Source organism: Apium graveolens, chromosome 9 (genome assembly GCF_009905375.1).
Source record: "Apium graveolens cultivar Ventura chromosome 9, ASM990537v1, whole genome shotgun sequence".
In the NCBI taxonomy this organism is placed as follows: domain Eukaryota; kingdom Viridiplantae; phylum Streptophyta; class Magnoliopsida; order Apiales; family Apiaceae; genus Apium; species Apium graveolens.
This window is the reverse complement of record NC_133655.1, coordinates 251646198-251665365: the sequence shown is the minus strand read 5'-3', so window position 1 is coordinate 251665365 and position 19168 is coordinate 251646198. Positions and strand designations below refer to the sequence as shown.

The 19168-nt window shown below is 34.8% G+C and overlaps 1 long non-coding RNA gene across 1 annotated transcript; it reads right to left on the bottom strand.

Annotated features, from left to right (window-relative positions):
- Window positions 1–1728: 1728 nt before the first annotated feature.
- Window positions 1729–4606, bottom strand: LOC141682690 (uncharacterized). The gene is made up of 5 exons (XR_012559915.1): window positions 4471–4606; window positions 3349–3504; window positions 3110–3190; window positions 2919–3007; window positions 1729–2123 (listed from the first exon to the last, which is right to left on the bottom strand). It is a non-coding gene; the product is annotated as an uncharacterized LOC141682690 (long non-coding RNA).
- Between the last annotated feature and the right edge of the window lie 14562 nt (window positions 4607–19168).

Genomic DNA, 19168 nt, shown 5'->3' with positions numbered 1-19168 from the left:
CTAGTTCGTTCCCACAGGGATAGTTTTAGGTTAATTTCAATCAATGTATTTATGCAACACTAGTATGGTTATTATCCAATGCTAAGATGAGTAACAATGTGTGGTTGTTTATACTAAGATTAAATAAGAGATTATACTAAAGAACATAAACTAAGAGATTAAAGAGAATTAAATAATATATGACACAAACATGGGATTCTAACTTCATTAAATACTTCATTCAATAGCCTTCTCATTCTTAACCTTAGCATGTAATGGTGATGACACTAATCAGATAACACGAAACTGATAAACGCCAACTTTCGTTGTACGAATACCATACTACCAAACATCCACAAAAGGGATAGAAGCTAAATAGACACCAATTATATTGAGACCCTATATGTCTATAGAATTTGACAACATAACGGTTTAATGCACAAGTTATCTCTCGTGATTACATAGGGCAAGTAAGATGGTTAAAATTACCTACGAATTATGCATAACGAATACATGAACCTATGCTAGCATGGCAAGTTCTAAACCCATAAATTCACTTTCACTTCATTAAATATTAAAACACTATCTCATAAGTTCGCGACGCTCATAAGATGAATAAGCACAACCAAAACTAGGTTATCATACACTACAAGAAAAATGTCCATAGACATCGTTTTTTGACCGATGTCTATGCTATTTGGCAACCGATGTTGCTGTCGGTGATGTCTATTCTAGACATCGGCCATAACCCGGTGTCTTTACTTGCTTCGACATCGTTTCTGGCAAAAAAACTGATGTCCATGCATTGTTTTTTACAAAAAAATGTTAGAAATAAATAATTTAATAAATAAATTACACCTATTACAACAAATTAAACATATAATGAGCTATGTTTTTTTCCACATAGACATCGAATATTTTCATTTAGGTGATGTAAAATTAGATATTAAACATCGATTTATTTAGTAAAAGGTGATGTCTATATTGGCACTTAGACATCGGTTTTATCCCAAACAAAGTGATGTATATGTTCATTTTAGACTTGAACATGTAAGTCTTTGACATCAGTTTTTTAGGAAAAAACGATGTATATCAACTTTTTTGACATCAGTTTTTCTTCACTAAAAGTGATGTACAATTGCCTGTGTGACATCAGTATTTATATATTAAAAGCGATGTATAATTTTTTTTGACATCAGTTATTTATTCATTAAAAGTGATGTACAATTATTTTTTTGACATCAGTATTTATTCATTGAAAGTATTTAAACAATGAACTAACTAAACACTTATATTGAGCAACATAAATATCAAGTATCTAGTTTTATTACAGAATCGTTCAAAACCAAATAATTGTTATATGCTTGTTAAGCCATCCTTGCTAACATAAATATCGAGAATATAGTGTCTTAGTTAAGCCATCCCTGCTAACAGCTGCACTAAGAGGATCAAGACTTCGTTTTATAACTTCTTCAGGAGTGATCATTACTCGTTTACACAATGCATCTTCTAGTCCTGCAGCTTCGCACCTAACAGTGACAAATAGAATCTGAAAGAATAAATCAAACATTAGATGTTGAAAATGAGACTGATTCGTGAAGAGCAAAAAAATGGATGCACATTAAGTAATTGTTACTGAGTAAGAAACTCACATTATTGCTCTTCTTAACAGTGACACGGCTGACCCTAGGGATGGGCTTCATCCCAAGCTTAAGAATGACCTTCAGATTCTTCTCCTCAATCCCACTCTGCTTTGATCTACCACGTACGCCTCCTTGCCCTCCCAAGAATTAAATTTTCAATAACTTAGAAAGTAATGTGCTTGTGGATTATAGTTAACTGAAAAGCCAACTAGAGGCATATATTTACAACCGTCACTATAAACTTTAGAAAGTAATGTGCTTGTGGATTACGAAATTAAAAAATTAAAAAAAATTAAAAACCAAAACAAACCTCGGAAATATTCTGATGCTGCAAGACATTAATATTGTAAAAAAAGAAACATGCAAACTGAAAAACCTAACCTGGGCAAGTCAACCTTCTGGGGCTCAAACGTCATAGTATTTTAGTGTCAAATCACAGTGAGTGCTTCCATGTTTTAATTTTGTAGACATGTGTAGTTGCTCAAACCTACCACAAAAAATCTATGTTTGACTAATATTAACAATCTTGGCAGCAGCACAACCAACCAATATATCAATTAAATATCGTGTTCTATTTTCGCAGAAATGCATAATAAACATCAACAATCACACTCACACCAGCTCCGTACTAACACCGGAACAAAAATAAAAGGAAACCATCCTCAATTACAAAACAAATACACCCTAGACGTTTATCCAAATAATGGCACTTAGCAGTAATGTATAATAGTTAACGCAACTTGTTCTATCATGGATATATTTTTACTGCTCCTGGCTGTAAATTTAGGAGACCGGATAAATGAAAAGCAATGTTGCAATAGGGAGGAGGCTCTTGAATTATTGAGCACTGGACACAATTTCTAAACCTTTTGACTTTTGAGTATGTTGCATAGGAAACTCTACCTATATTTTATGAATTAATTATGGTTATTAAAATGAAAATACATGAACTTTACCTCAACAGAATATGCTATTCCGATAAAAAAAGAGAAAAGTCCAATGAACAATGGTGCAGAATGAAACAAAATTTTAAACTATACAAAGTAAGAGATCATTAACAACAGTTGGTAACTTTGTATTCTAGAATAGGATTCAGGACTCATTTGGTGAGTAAACTAATACTAATAGTAGACTTCTATGCAACAGGCAAATCATGAGCCACCTTCAGGAAAATTAAATCTCAAAATTCTTTTTAGTGTCATTACATTAATTAGTCATCTTAAACTTATTTAATATCAGCCTTCATGAAAATGAAGGACAGTATCACTTCTAGAAGAATTTAAAACATGCATATACCTTCCTGGCTTCAATACACCGCTAATGTTATTCAGGATCGTGATCTTATACCTCTTTGGCTTATACATTCTCAATGCAGTTAACAGTCTCTGCATCAAGTTACAAGAAAGAATTATTACTAAAAAATATAGCACATTCCAAATACTACCTTACAGCGGGCATTTAGAGATAAAAAGAATAAAATTACAGACCTCTACTAAATCACGAGTATAATTTATTAATGTAGGTAAATCTCTGCTCCCAACTTGTACTTTTGTCGAGATTGTCAAGTCCTGAAAGCATATATCAGAAAAACCAAATATTTCCATCCCCAGATATCAGAAAAAAGTAATACAGAGTTTAGGCACACGTAAATCAAGTTTATGCATTATTATCACTCAAGAAAGAGTCCATAACAAGACTATGATGGAATTAATTAGATGAAACTTACACTAAATAAATCAAAACAGTCACTTAATTTCCAATTGAATAAATCATGAAATCAGCTTTCCTTTTTAACTTTATGCAGTGATTTGAATCCGTGAATGCTGATAAGTCCGTTGTGCTTCCTTTGGGTCTGAACCTTGAAGGAGTATTACTTTTATCCCTACATTAAAAAATAACAAAAGGCAAAATAATCTTGCTAACACAAGTTGATAAAAGTGTTGTGTCAAGCAAGTTGTATGCATTTTTTTACTGATGGATGTAGGATTATATATTGGTTATCCTTCTGTCTATTCTCTAGCCTTTCTCTTGATTTCCAGCTTTAAAGTTCCTTCCTGTTGCAAATTAAGTTGGCATATTTCATTTATTCTTAACTTTTAAGGGAACCTGTCCTGCAGGTACAACAATTAGAATCTAAAATTCCCAGGTACAGAAGGTTTAGTGAAGATGTCTAAAACCAGGATGGTGAAATTGGACTACAAGATTGTGTATCATCTCTGGTTTCATACTAAAAATAGATTTATACTAACACTTATTTGGCCCATTTAAAAATCACTAACGCAACAAAAAAACCATAATTATTTACTTGTATAGAATTAGAAGAAACAAGAACAGGATAGGATAAAATAATTCAGTGACTGTAAATATTTTTGGACTTGTAGCCCACACCAAAATAGCCTGAATAAATAGTAATGCTTAAACATTGTTCATATAGAACAAGAGAAAACATACTCGACAATTAAAAAGGAAGCTGGCTTTAAATAAGATTATACATGAAGATCTAAAATCCCAACAACTTATTACATCTATAAATCACCTTCTCCAAAAAGCAAAATAACCTTTTTCCATGTAAGTGTCCTCACAATTGAAACAAGAAAATCATCACATAGGTCATAGCCTTTATCTTCGAAAGCTTAATTGCGGCGTGAAGTGAAGCCATATAACAATAAATTTAGGGTTTCGAATAAGGAACTTCAAATGAAATTTAATTTAATAAAAACATTTAGGGTTTCAATTAAAAAAAACCCCAATTTTACAAATTAGGGTTTCGAATTCAAAAACCATCAATTTATAAAACTGGTCTTCAAGTAGAGAAGATCAGTTCGATTCGAGTACATAGATAACTTACCAGAGTACAGAGCTTAACAAAGAGATCGTGAGTGGAGAGATTGTGACCAGTTGAGAGAGATGTGAGAGGAGGTGAGATGGTGAGCGGAGTTTACAGAGATTGTGAGTGGAGAGAGAGATGTTTGAGAGAGAGAGGGGTTCGAGAGAGAGTGAGCACAGAGAGAGATTTTGTTTTTAGTTTTTAATTTTAGTTTTTAGCTTTTTGTTTTTAGATTTTAATTATCTGAAGTGAGGAATGGGGGGAACAAAAAATTGGTTAAGGGGGGAAATTTTGGGAGGGGGAAATTTTGGAAGTAGGGGATTTTGACTAAGGTGGGAAAATGAAGGTGAGCGCGGATTTTTATTTTTTTTTTGTAAAGTTTAGACATTGGTTAAATTATAACCGATGTCTTTAAATAACAAAGACATCAGAAAAATACGGGGTGATGTCATTAAAACTTTTAACATCAGTGGCACCGTCAACCGATGTCTAATGTGTGATGTCTATTGACATTTTTGTTGTAGTGATATAATCACCACACACTAAGGCATCAAAATGAATTAACTAAAAAAATCCATAAATAAATCCATTAGAACCCCACGATAACGATTAGCCCATGATCAGACTCATCATCAACGTGGGTTTCGATGAAAGCTCGTGAAAAGACCAGCTCAAATCAACAAGAAAAGAAAAAGTTAGCATTTTTTCCAGAGAGACGGCGCACCCGCGCTGTGATAGCGTGCGGCCGCGCCAGGAGTCCAGAGATGCAGCACGCCCGCGCCAGGTCAAATTTAGAAAATCCTTTTTCTCGTGGAATTTTAATCCAGAAGACTTCTACTTTGCGTGGGCTGCTATATAAACATACTTATGCTCATTTTTATAAAGAGACGTACCAGAGCTTAAGGAGAAGGCATAAGAAGACCGTAGAGCACAAAATCAACCAAGGCGAAGAAGATCTAGTTTAATCTTGTGATTCTTTATTTTAAGTTGTAACTTTGGATGCTAGTTTTCTCATTCATGAACCTTTACTCTTGTTTCATACTTGGTTTTTTTAAGTATAAAGACTACGTTTATTATACCATGCTAATTCACCTGGTTACCTGGTAAATGCCTGAAATGCAAAAACACTACAAAAACACGTTAAAAACACTAACAACTTGAGTGCAAAACATCAATCCAAAGCATTATGGAGCGTAATAAATTGTCATAAATTCCACTTAACATACCCCCAAACTTGAATCAGTGCATGTCCTCAAGCATAAACAGACTCAAAGAATAAGAAATAAAAATGCATGAATGCAAACTATATGAATGCAACGATCCCTATAGAATAACTAACCCAATCAACAAGCAACATGTTAGATATAATTGATAATGTCATGTCTAATATGATTTATGTTTAGTTTTCAGATCTTACTTAAACAGGACAAATCAGTACTTAACTGAAATCAGTACTTATATTGAAGTCAGAACTTAAGTGATCAGTACTTAAGGTTCAGGAGATATTTATCAGGAGATAATATCAGGACTTAAAGGAAACTTTCAGATAAGGAAGGCGGCGGATTGAAAGGAAAGAAGATAAAGACAAACTTAAGAAGAGATATGCATGAAGAAGGAATTCTGTGAAGAATGGAATACTTGGAAGAAAAGATAACTGATTGATATATTTTAGGAAGCAGAATTATATTTCATATCAATTAGCGATTATCTTGTAACTGTGTGATATATAAAGACAGACATAGGGTTTACACTATAAGTGTTATCATTATCGAGAATATTATTCATTGTAACCCTAGCAGCTCTCGTGATATTTGTTCATCACTGAGAGAGGACAGTTCCATATTGTAACAGAGTTTATTGTATTGAATAAAGTATGTTTTCTGTTATTTGTGTTATTTGAATTCGATTTGCTTGTGCTATACACTGTATTCAACCCCCTTCTACAGTGTGTGTGACCTAACAAGTGGTATCAGATGTTACGACCGGCATTTTATGTAATATTATTTGTGGATTGGTATAATATTAAAGTCAAATGAAAATATATTCAATGATTGTACGCTAGTGTGAGTGAAAGTTTCTGCATTATAAATTTGCTTTGTGTAGTATATGATTTTTCAAAGCAAGAGTTTATTTAATTTCTTTATTTTTGATTTATAAGGAATATTCTAAGCTTTGGAAAAATTTTCTTTTAAAAGGTATTTTGTTCACAAATTTTGAAAATGATTTTATAAAGTCTCTAAAAATCCAAGTTATTTTATGATATAAATTTTATAATTTTTGAACTTGTATTTTATTTTATAAAAATAAATCATTATAAATTTTAGTTGTCATATTTATCAAATTACATAAGAGACCATGCATGCAAATCACCCTTCTATTCTCTCAAAGGGCAAACAAGACTTTTCCAACCCCACTAACTCATTTGATTATTACCAAATTACTACCTTAGCCTTGCATGCAAAATGGCCTAACTTTAACCAAGGGATATTTTTGTAAGTTCTCACTTCCACTCATCATTTGTAAACCAAATAGCATAAAACAAAGAAATCAAAGTGGGAGAAGTCATTCTCATTCCACACTCCAACACCCCACAAATTTTCTCTCCTCCCCCTCCCACATTGCTCTCGGCCGAAGGCCAATTCCCCACCCCCCTTCCATTTTTCAATTCATTCTTCATCTTCCCAAGTGTAAATCTTTTACCTACATTCATCTTATATACTTTCCAAGTATTTTGTGACTTGGAAGTTGAAGTTCCATGGATGCATGTGTAGTTCTTATGTGATCTCCAAAGAGAAACTCTTGATTCTTGTGAATTCAAGAGCTCTCTATGAGATATATTATGTATATGTGCTAACTAAGTGTTTTATGGAGATATCATGCTTTAAAATCCTTTGCATGCTACTGAAATTTCATTATATATTTATGTTTAGCCATGCATATTAGTTTTAAGACATTAAAATGATGATCAACCATGTTTTGCATGCTACTCTTTTCGAAATCATGTAGTTATGTTTAAAAATCTATAAATTCGAAATATTTGTGCTTAAAATAGATTGTTTTCATGATAAATTTCTTATTAATACTTAAAAGAAGTTATATTTCATGATTATTAAGGATGAATATTAGGTGCAAGTCGATTTTGCAAGTATTTACAACTTTATGCCTAGCCGAAATCTTGTTATGTGCTTTCCATGAGTTGCATGTTATATATTTAGTTGCATGTTGTTGTTTTTGGGCATGGATGATCTCACCCAAGTTTATTTTGAGAATAAGGGAGTTAGTTCAGTAGATTACCATGTATAAGTCTTGGTTTAAGTATTAAGTTGTTGTTAGTTGAGTTTGTCAAGTCAAAACCTTGGAAAATGAGAGTTATAGTTTCTGCAGAAAAATCAGTATAGCACCCTGAGGTTTAGAGTGAGTTTTGACCATGTCATTGGTGTGCTCTTTGAGGCCCAAGCTACCAGAAGTTAGTATTGGGAGTATATAAAAGGTTTTAGGAGTTGGTTGGAGGTTTGCATGTCATTTGGTTAGGAGCACAAGTAGAATCACAAAATCTGTCCAGCAGGGGACAGTTTTGTTGCAACTTAGAAATAGGGAGATTTGACCATGTCATGGGTAGGCCCAATTGGGCCTTAGTTAGAGGGTATGTCAGAGAAGTTTTTCCAACCATAGTTCATAGGATATGAGCTAGAACCATGTGTCACAAGTTAATACAAGTCAGGGCATTTTCTGCCCAGAAAAACAGGGGAACCTTGGACTTTTAACTTAGGCCCAAGAAGGCCCAAGCCAGGCCCTTGAGCGACATCAAGTTTTTGAGATGCCCTTAGGTCAGGAGAGTCTTGTGTAAAAGTTTTGAAGGAAAACTTGTAGTTTAAGAGTGTCTAATGTACTCAAGAAACCATAGTTGTCATTCTGAAATTTGCACCAGTTGTGAGCACTATCACTTATCACATAGTTTTAGAACACTTAGAAGTGAGTATTAGGTCGACAACCATAGTTGTAAGATAGTATAAGGTCAGTAGAGCAAAAGGCACAAGTGAGGGTCAATAGGTTTTGGATAATTTAGGAAAGGCACATCGAGTTAGGAAGCCAAAATTAGAAGACCTTGTCTAGTTTAGCGACCAAGTGACTTAAGTTGTGAGTCGAGATCATCCAAGCCTAGTGTTGCATTATGGTATATATGGTGTTATTTGGTGTTAATATATGATATGTGAATATGTGGCTATGTGTGTGCAATTATAATTTAAAGGAGAATATAAATTAAGTGCATATAGGCCTAAGTGCCATCCGTGTTTAATTTCGAGTTGTAAATAGGTTAAGTTGGTGAGAATATATTATAATGAGGATTATTATTATTTATGTAGGATCTCGAGATGAGGGAAAACTTGCCATAAAAGTCGAGTGAAGCTCCAGTTGCTCTTACCAGTCAGACCGGACCAGCCTATCTCAAGGCAAGTGATTCAACTTGACCTTCGTATTTACTATAAATAGTTCTTATATATTGATGCAATTATCCTGAGTCATTTTGATATATTTAAATCAAGCGTATCTTTTGTTTATCTTTGAGTTACATAGAGATGCCATGAACCCTCGAGTACGTATTGCAAGTAGTTCAAAAGTCTTTCATGATAGTTTAATGCCATGATAAAATGAAGAGTTGATATATTACTTGATTGATCCTCTTGATTAACATGTTGATGTTTCCTATGTATTGATATCTCATCCTGATACTTGAATCCCTATAGAACCTTACTTTGAACCCTGCAAGTCAGAAACTTAACAACATGAACCCTCATTGATTGATACCCTCTTTCTTATCCTAAAGCTTGACAATTCTGATATGTCCTGAGTTAAAGATCATTCTTCAAACCTTCACACCCTTAGTATTCATGAAGCTTACCTTCTTGATGATCCAGCACTTGAACCTTGATGAGAAACCATTGCTTTGAGCCCAAATTGGCATTACCCTTCATATTATCCATTAGCCTCACTAAATCCTCTTGTCCAATTATTGATATATGAAAACCATTCAATTACTTGAATAGAGAATAGTTTTGTGAATCATGGCTCTGATATTCAGTACCTTGTTTCCCGTGTTTCGAGTTGATCTATAATCCCTTGATAAAAATGTTTACAGTCAAAAGAGATTTTGTCATAAATCGGGATCAGTTTTTAAAATGATTAAAATGTGGATTTCTCAGTCCCAAAGGGGGATAAATGTTTTCTTTGAATGGTGGATCTGGACTGAGACGCGAGTCCTTTCCATACTTATATTAGGCTTAAAAGTTGCCTAGGGATTCCCATTAATGTTTTAGAATCCAGCGAGGTTCGGGATTACTTCGCGACTGATCACCGGCTGTAATCCGTAGCGTCCTAAAATGATTTTGATTAAGACATGATTTTAAAATTGTTTTGATGCAATCAAAATGATGCCATCTCACATAGTTTTTATCTCTCGTTACCTTTGGTTATGACTTTCCATTGTCATTCTTAAAAGTATATCTCAATTTATGTTTTGTGTCGTACTGTTAGCACTTGTTGAGCATTTGGCTCACTTCTTGCTTTACCCTGATATTACAGCTAGCAGCTATGGTTAGATTCAAGCAGACTGCCCGTAAGACTTGTGATGCTGATGCTTATGTTCGAGCTCAGGTAGAATAAGTAATAATAGTTGTGTGAGGACTCGGTATTTGTAATCAGATGTAATAGTTGGTAGTGTTGGGCTGTTCCAAACCCTAAACTGTAAGATCTTGGATTTGGTTGTGTATTCTTCATTAAAATGATGTAATAGCTATATTTATTTTGCTATTTAAGTTGGGGGTGTGACATCAGAGCCTATCTGTTAACACACAAACAGTTTAAGATCCAAAAACAATCATGTCTGAAGCAGAAACTCCAACCAAGCCCACCAAAACTGAAGAACCACCAAAGACTCAAATCCATAGTCGATATGAGGCTATTAGAGTTCCCATACTGAAGCTATCTGAATATCCTATATGGAAGGTGAGGATGACTATGTTTCTGGAAGCTACTGATCCAGAATATCCTGACAGAATCCATGAAGGACCTCATAAGCAAACAAAACTCGCTGTTGTAGTTGCAGGTGAAGCAGCAAAGTCTGTACCAAAGGAGAAGGGAGAAGAGTGATTACACTGCTGAAGATATTGCTTCAATTGCTAAGGATGCTAATGTACGACACTTGCTGTATAGTGCCATTGATAATGTAATATCAAACAGGGTAATTAACTGCAAGACTGCAAAGGAGATATGGGATGCCTTGGAGACAAGGTGCTAGGGAACTGATTCGATTAAGAAGAACAGGAAGACAATACTCACTCAAGAGTATGAACACTTTGACTCAAAGCCTAATGAGTCATTGACTGATTTATATGACAGATTTGTCAAACTCTTGAATGATTTGTCACTAGTTGATAAGGAGTATGATATTAAAGATTCAAACCTTAAATTCATGTTAGCTCTTCCTGAAAGTTGGGATTTGAAGGCAACAATTATAAGAGACAACTATAATCTTGAAGAAACAACTCTTGATGAAATTTATGGGATGCTCAAGACTCATGAACTTGAGATGGAACAAATAAGCAAAAGGAAAGGAGGAAAGTCAAGGACAGTTGCTCTTAAGGCTGAAGAAGAATTTCCCAAGGCAGCTACCTCAAGGAAAGGCAAAGGAAAAGCGCTCATTACAAAGTCTGATACTGAGTCATCAAGTTCTGATAGTGATGATGACTCAGAAACTGAAAGCTTACCTGAGATAGATGTTTATGAAGAGATGATGAAGCTGTGTGCTCTTATGGTGAAAGGAATCACAAGGATTGCATACAGAAAGTTCAGGAAGGGAAAGAGGTTTTCCAGGAAAGGTGCAAGTTCTGATAAAAAGAATTTCAGAAAATCTGAAGGCAAAGGAGGGAAGTTTGACAAAGGAGATTACACAAATGTCAAATGCTACAACTGTGGTGAGAAAGGCCACATATCTCCTGATTGCAAGAAAGTGAAGAGTGACAAAGGCAAGGCTCTTGTCACAAAGAAGAAAAACTGGACAAATACTTCAGATTCTGAAAGTGAGGAGAACTATGCCTTGATGGCAAATGATCATAGCAGTCCTGAAACTGCTGAGTTAAAGGTACCTCAAACTACTTATGTCTTTCATACTGATGATATTAATGAGTTGAGAAGATATCTTAGAACCATGTTCATTAGTTATAGAGATCAAACTTTAACATGTGAAAGATTAACTTCAGAAAATTTTGCTTGTAAAAAGAGGAATGATTATTTAGAAAAAGAGTTAGTCATGTTCCATCAAACTCAGAAAGATAGAGATGATGCTTTCTATGTTAGGGATGAAGTACTTAAAATGAATGAATCTCTAAAAACTGAGCTAGAAAAGGAAAGAGAGATTATCAGGATTTGGACTAACTCAGGAAGAACAACTCAGAATTTGTTAAGTAGTGGAAACTGGAAAGTGGACTTAGGTTATGGAGATGATAAGAATGATAAAGGAACTGTAGATATTAAGCCTATAGTTGTTAAACAAAAGCCAAAGTTAAAACATGTTAAGTTTGTAGCTGTAAAGTCTGAAACTGAGAAATCAGAAGTTAAATAGGAATTAACTTCTGACAAACTAAAACAGGAAAAGACAACTGAAATAAACGTAGGTTTAATGACAAAGAAGCAGCTTAAGCATAAGCTGAAAGATGTAAAGAATATAAACAAGGTAAAGTCTCCTAGGAAAAATAGGAATGGAAAGGAAGGTATAAATAAAAGCAATGCTTATAAGCCTGTTCCTAATGCTCCTAGAAAAACATGTCATAACTGTGGAAGTTCTAACCATCTGGCTTCTTTTTGCAGGAAGAATAAGAACATAAACTCTTTACCTTCAAAGAAAGGAGTTAAGAGTCAGTCTGTTAGATATAGGCCACAAAATCCTTATTTTCATTGTGGTAGTTTATGGCATTCCATTTATTCTTGTAAGGAATATCATAGTTTGTACTATGATTATTATCAAATAAAACCTTCTTTAAAGAAAGTTAGCATTGTTCCTTCTAGTGTAAGTTCTGATACAAAGTCTGATAGTATAAATACTGATAAGAAAAATGTTAACATAAACTCTGATGTTAAATCCGCTGCATATGTTAACAAACTTAATAAGGCCACGGGATTTAAGCAAGTCTGGGTCCTTAAAACTAATCATTAGTGGTCTTTGTGATTGTAGGGCAACAGGAAAAACATTCTAGTTCTGGAAAGTGGATGTTCAGGACATATGACTGGAAAATAAGGCCCTGCTATCAGACTTTGTGGAGAAGGCTGGCCCAAGTGTTTCTTATGGAGATGGCAACATTGGAAAAATATTGGGATATGGCAATATCAATCTTGGGAATGTCATCATTAAAGAAGTAGCTCTGGTCTCAGGACTTAAACACAATCTGCTGAGTGTTAGTCAAATCTGTGACAGAGGTTATCATGTGGATTTCTTTGAAGAACACTGTGAAATTGTAAGCAAATCTACATGCAAAGTTGTTCTGAAAGGATACAGGCATGGTAACATTTATGAAGCCAAGCTTTCAACAAGTACTGATGGTTCTGCAATCTGTCTGATGAGTAGAGCATCAATTGAAGAGAGCTGGAATTGGCACAAGAAACTCTCTCATTTAAATTTTAACAATATAAATGAACTGGTCAAGAAAGATCTTGTGAGAGGACTGCCAAAATCAGTATTTGCTCCTGATGGCCTTTGTGATTCATGTCAGAAGGCTAAACAAAGAAAATCTTCATTCAAGAGCAAGACTGAATCATCAATTCTTGAGCCTTATCACCTACTTCATGTAGATCTATTTGGTCCAGTGAATGTCATATCTATTGTAAAGAAGAAATATGCTATGGTCATAGTGGATGAGTTCACCAGATACACATGGGTGTATTTCTTGCACACAAAAAGTGAAACCTCATCTATCTTGATTGATCATGTCAAGCAACTGGATAAATTGGTCAAAGATTCTGTAAAGATAATAAGAAGTGATAATGGCACTGAGTTCAAGAATTTGACAATGGAAGAGTTCTGCAAAGACCATGGAATCAAGCAGAAATTTTCTGCTCCTGGAACTCCACAGTAAAATAGAGTTGTTGAAAGAAAGAATAGAACTCTTATTAAAGCTGCACGAACTATGCTTGATGAAGCAAAGCTACCAACCTATTTTTGGGTTGAATCTGTGCAGACTGCTTGTTTTACTCAAAATGCAACACTCATTAACAAGCATGGAAAGACACCATATGAGATGGTGAAGAAAAAGAAGCCAAATATGAAGTATTTTCTTGTATTTGGATGCAAGTGTTTTGTTCTTAAGACTCACCCTGAACAGCTATCCAAATTTGATTTAAAAGCTGATGAAGGAATTTTTGTTGGATATCCACTTTCCACAAAAGCCTTCAGAGTCTACAATTGAAGAACAAGGGTTGTCATGGAATCTATCAATGTCTCCTTTGATGATAAGAAGATTACTGGACTTGAAGATTTTAATGATCATGATCAGCTGAGATTCAAAAATGAAGACTTAAATTCTAATACTGAAAATCCTGACAGTCTAAATCCTGATACTGCAATCTCTGATGGATTAAACTCTGATATTATTGAAACTGTGGTGACTACGTCAAAGGAAGATGCACCTGTACAGGGGGAGCATATTGAAGATATAACCACATCTCAAGAAGCATCAGAACATACAACTGGCTCTTCAAGTTCTTATTCATCAAGTTCTGATAAGCCAAGTTTTGATAGTTCTGAAAACTTAAATTCTGAAGGATCCAACTCAGAGAGCATAGTTTCAGGGGGAGAATCGGAATATATTGATGAAGATGGCATGGATCATGGGGGAGTATCCAGTTCTAGAGAAAACCTTCCATCTGCAAGGAAGTGGACTAAATCACATACACCTGACTTAATTATTGGAAATCCTGATCCAGGTGTCAGAACTAGAACAGCTACTTCAAGTGAATGTCTCTATAATTCTTTTCTTTTTCAGACTGAACAAAAGAAAGTAGAAGAAGCTCTTCAAGATGCTGATTAGGTGCAAGCAATGCAGGAAGAGTTAAATGAACTTGAAAGAAATAAAGTCTGGACCCTAGTGCCAAGACCAAAGAACAGATCTGTTGTTGGTATAAAGTGGATGTTCAGAAACAAAACTGATAGTGATGGCATAATTATAAGGAATAAAGCAAGGTTGGTTGCAAAAGGATATTCTCAACAGGAGGGAATTGATTATGATGAAACATTTGCACCAGTTGCTAGATTGGAAGCCATAAGGATATTTTTGGCTTATGCTGCTCACAAAAAGTTTACAGTCTTTCAAATAGATGTGAAAAGTGCTTTTCTCAATGGAGAATTGGAAGAGGAAGTATATGTTGAACAACCTTCAGGCTTTGTAGATCCCAAATATCCAAATCATGTCTACAGGCTTGATAAAGCACTTTATGGCCTTAAGCAAGCTCCAAGAGCATGGTATGAGACTTTAGCTCAGTTTCTTCTGGAAAGTGGTTTTGACAGAGGAACTATAGACAAAACACTGTTCTACCTCAACCATGGAAATGACTTACTTTTGGTTCAGATATATGTTGATGATATCATCTTTGGTTCTACAAATGACAGACTTTGCAAGAAGTTTGCCAAACTGATGCAGTCAAGATATCAAATGAGTATGATGGGGGAACTTAGCTATTTTCTGGGCCTTCAAGTCAAGCAGAATGAAGAAGGCACTTTTATTTGTCAAACCAAGTACACCAGAAATTTGCTGAAGAAATTTGGAAAGCAAGATTGTTCAAGTGCTTCCACTCCCATGGCCACTGCAACAAAATTGGATAAGGATACTGGTAAATCAGTAGATATTACTGATTACAGAGGTATGATTGGTTCTCTAATCTATCTAACTGCTAGTAGACCTGATATCATGTATGCTACCTGTCTTTGTGCAAGATTTCAAGCAGATCCAAGAGAACCTCACTTAACAGCTGTGAAAAGAATTTTCAAGTATCTTAAGGGAACAGCTGATCTGGGATTATGGTATCCTAGAGAATCAGACTTTAAACTAATAGGTTACTCAGATGCAGATTTTGCAGGTTACAAAATAGACAGGAAAAGCACAAGTAGAAGCTGCCAATTTCTTGGAGGCAGATTTGTTTCTTGGTTTAGCAAGAAACAAAAGTCAATTTCCACATCAACTGTAGAAGCAGAGTACATTGCTGCAGGAAGCTGTTGTGCACAGATTCTTTGGATGAAGAATCAGTTACTGGATTATGAGTTAACTTATTTTAAAATCCCTATTTACTGTGATAATCAAAGTGCTATTGCTATGATAGGTAATCCAGTTCAACACTCAGTGACAAAGCACATTAGTATAAGGTACCACTTCATAAGGGAACATGTGGATGAAGGTACAGTGGAATTGCACTTTGTTCCAACAGATCAACAACTAGCAGATATCTTCACCAAACCACTGTGTGAAGCTACTTTTACAAGATTGGTAAATGAACTTGGAATGGTTTCAGGTTCTTTCTCTAAATCTGCTTAACTTTTGTTCTGATGTATCAGACTTTATGATCAGTATTTACAGATATTACTATCTTTGTGTATTCTGTGCCTAATTGAAAATTGCTTAAGTACTGATTGTTGTCTGATGTGAATTTCTAAAATCTGATAGTGATATGACTATTTCTGTGAGTATTCAATCCAATGAGGATAAATATGCTAGATGCTGACCTAGTAGTCTTTAATATACTAACAAATCCCATGTTTGAAGTAATTATATATGTGGAAATCTATTGATACAAGCAAATTCTGATATTGAGCTTAGTTAAGTTTACTTTGTCTATCTTATTACTAAGTCAAAAATTAGAATAATGCTTCTTATCTGTTAAATTCTGATGTTAGTAAATCTGGTGAATGTACTAAGCGCTGATAAGCCTCACTTATCAAAAGAAAAAGAAATAAAAATCAGGTACTCCTTTGAGATCTAGAGTAAAAACTGTGGAAGGAAAGACCCAAGTGCATTGCTGGTATTAAGTAATATGCATCAGAAAAGCAAAATAAATATTTTTCTTGGTGACTTTTCACACTCTATGATTACTGGAGAAATACTCTGATAATAGCATAAATTCTGATAAACAGTCGTGACTCACTTACACTGAGAAGCCACTGTGAAATGGAATTTCAAAAGATGCATAAAATGAGCACAAAATAGTTGAGGTGGACTCATGCATGAACTCATTCTAAAGTAAACTTCAGAATTATGACAGATTTTGAGCAAAGTTTTTTAGTTATGCCTTATTTTTAAGATGTACTGAAGTGAATCAGACTTTAATCTTTATCTGATATTTAGCTTACTACACACACATACACTCCATATGAATGATGAAAATTACTTTGGTGATAAATGATGTTTTAGATGAACAGTTTATGTGTCAGATTGCATAAATTCTGAGGACAAGTTATGATGGAAGTTCTGATGATTACATTCTGAAGAAATGAAATCAGAATTTGTGTAAAGAATTGCAGAAATAGGCATTCATTTTTCGAGTTAAGAAATCATGTTCTAATGACTGTTAAGTTCTGATATAAGTCTAAGTTCTGATATTAAATTCTGATTCTTTACTTGACTTATTTGTGGTTAAAATCTGAAACAGTCTTATTTAAAATCAGAATATGTTTGGGTGAGATATTAACAGTCAATACAATTAGGGTTAGTAGTACACGTCTATGCACAGTAATTTTTACTTGTTTCTTGTGCGCGTTAAACCCTGTTTTACACTTCCAATGGCTATTTTTCTTCTCATCAGTCTAGGGAGACGAGGTAGAATTAATTTTACCTATCACTATTAATTTTCCTTGCGTCTCTTGACATTCTATTGGCTATATAAACCAACACCTCATTTCCAGCAATCTCATCTCTCATTTTCTCTCAAACCCTCCAACTCATTTCTTTTTCTCTCATCACAACCATGGTTCATTACGACTTAGCTCTGAACTATGATACCTTCACTCTCACCATGAGGTGTATAGAATGGCAGCAGGAATGGCATATCACTGCCATTCCTGATGAGATTTGGGACTCGGTTCCCCAAGAGGTCCTTATAGACCTCTTGTTCTTTTACATGGACTACCATCGCCATCTTGAGTGACTGGAAGAGGAATGGTTGGAAGCTCTCCGCCAGCAGGAGCGTATTATTCGTCTTGCTGTTCTTTTTGTTGAGAGTAGGAAGAAGAAATAATTTCTCCTACCTGTTTCTCTTCACCGTCAGCTTTGCCAGGCTTCTTAACTTAGGACAAAAGCTGTTGATGTTAGGATTTGTAGCTTAGGACAGTCTTGTAATTTTGTGATGTAATTTAAATTTCATGAAATGTAATTGCTCAATATATTAATGAAATTTTTATATTTATGCAAGATTTTGTCTCTGAGTCGTTTAATATTCTGATGCATTTTTAAATCCTGATTTACCCATATTCTGATGACCTTTTTAGATCTGATACAAATTAAGTTCTGATTCTGACATGGCAATATTTGTTTACTTGGTTTCTTTATGGTCATTCTCTCATTGGTCATATTTTTACAGAATATTGGTCTCGCAGTGAAAATAATTTACTAAGTGGGAACAGTTTTAAATTTTAAAAAAAAAACTGAACTACCTTAATTAATGGGATTACTTGGTAAGTGGAACTGTTTTCCTTGAAAAACTGCATGTAATAAGTAATGAATACTGAATTCCCGTGCCCATTAATAATCTTTTACTGCTGCATGTCTGGCAGGTGTCCCAACGGTTACTTTTTCTACCTTGTATAAGTAAAAGAGAGAAAAGATTGTAAAATCTTTTATTAACTTTCACATTTTAGCTCTCTCTCTTTACTTCTATTCTCTCTCATCTCCTGACGCTTTTTCATACAGACATTTTATCAAACACCTTACAGGCAACCTAATTTCTCAACTTTTCTCATGGCACCTAAGGATTTGATTATAGTTGGAGCCAAGTTTGTACCCAACAACTATGCTGCAATCTTGAATAATGCCGAAGCTCCATCTGATTTGCACTTTGTACAAGATCTTCTAGCACACAACGAGATTGGGTATGCATTGACCCAACCTCAAGTCATTTCAAGCCAACAAGTTCTGACGTTCTGGCGGACTGGGCATTTTGATAATGGTGGTGCTACTGGTACTCCAGGCATTATTTTTGAAGTAAATGATGTTGAGCATGTGGTAACACCTGGAGCAGTTCGTAAAGCTCTCCACTTACCAGAAGGCTGCACTTTTTCAACAGCGGAGGAACCTGTTCTACAACAGCTCATGGCCAATTTGGGGTATGAGAAGAGTTTGGCCAAGCATGGACAGTTGAAAAGGGCACATATCAGGAAGGAATGGAGTTTTTTCTTCGACTGCATCACTAAGGCATTCGCCAATAAGTGTTCCAACTTTGATATATTTCCAATTATGAGTCAACACATCGGGTATGCTATTATTCACCAAACTCATTTTGATTTTGCAAGTGGTGTGCTAGGTTTTATAGGGGATAGGATGACATAAGATAGGAATGTAGTGTACTTTGCTAGATTCTGTCAGCTTATATATAACTTCTGTTGTGCTGATGAACCCCAACCTACCACTGACTTAATTCCACCCTTTAAGCTTGCAAAACGGGCTTTTAATGACTTGGTAAATGCTGACCT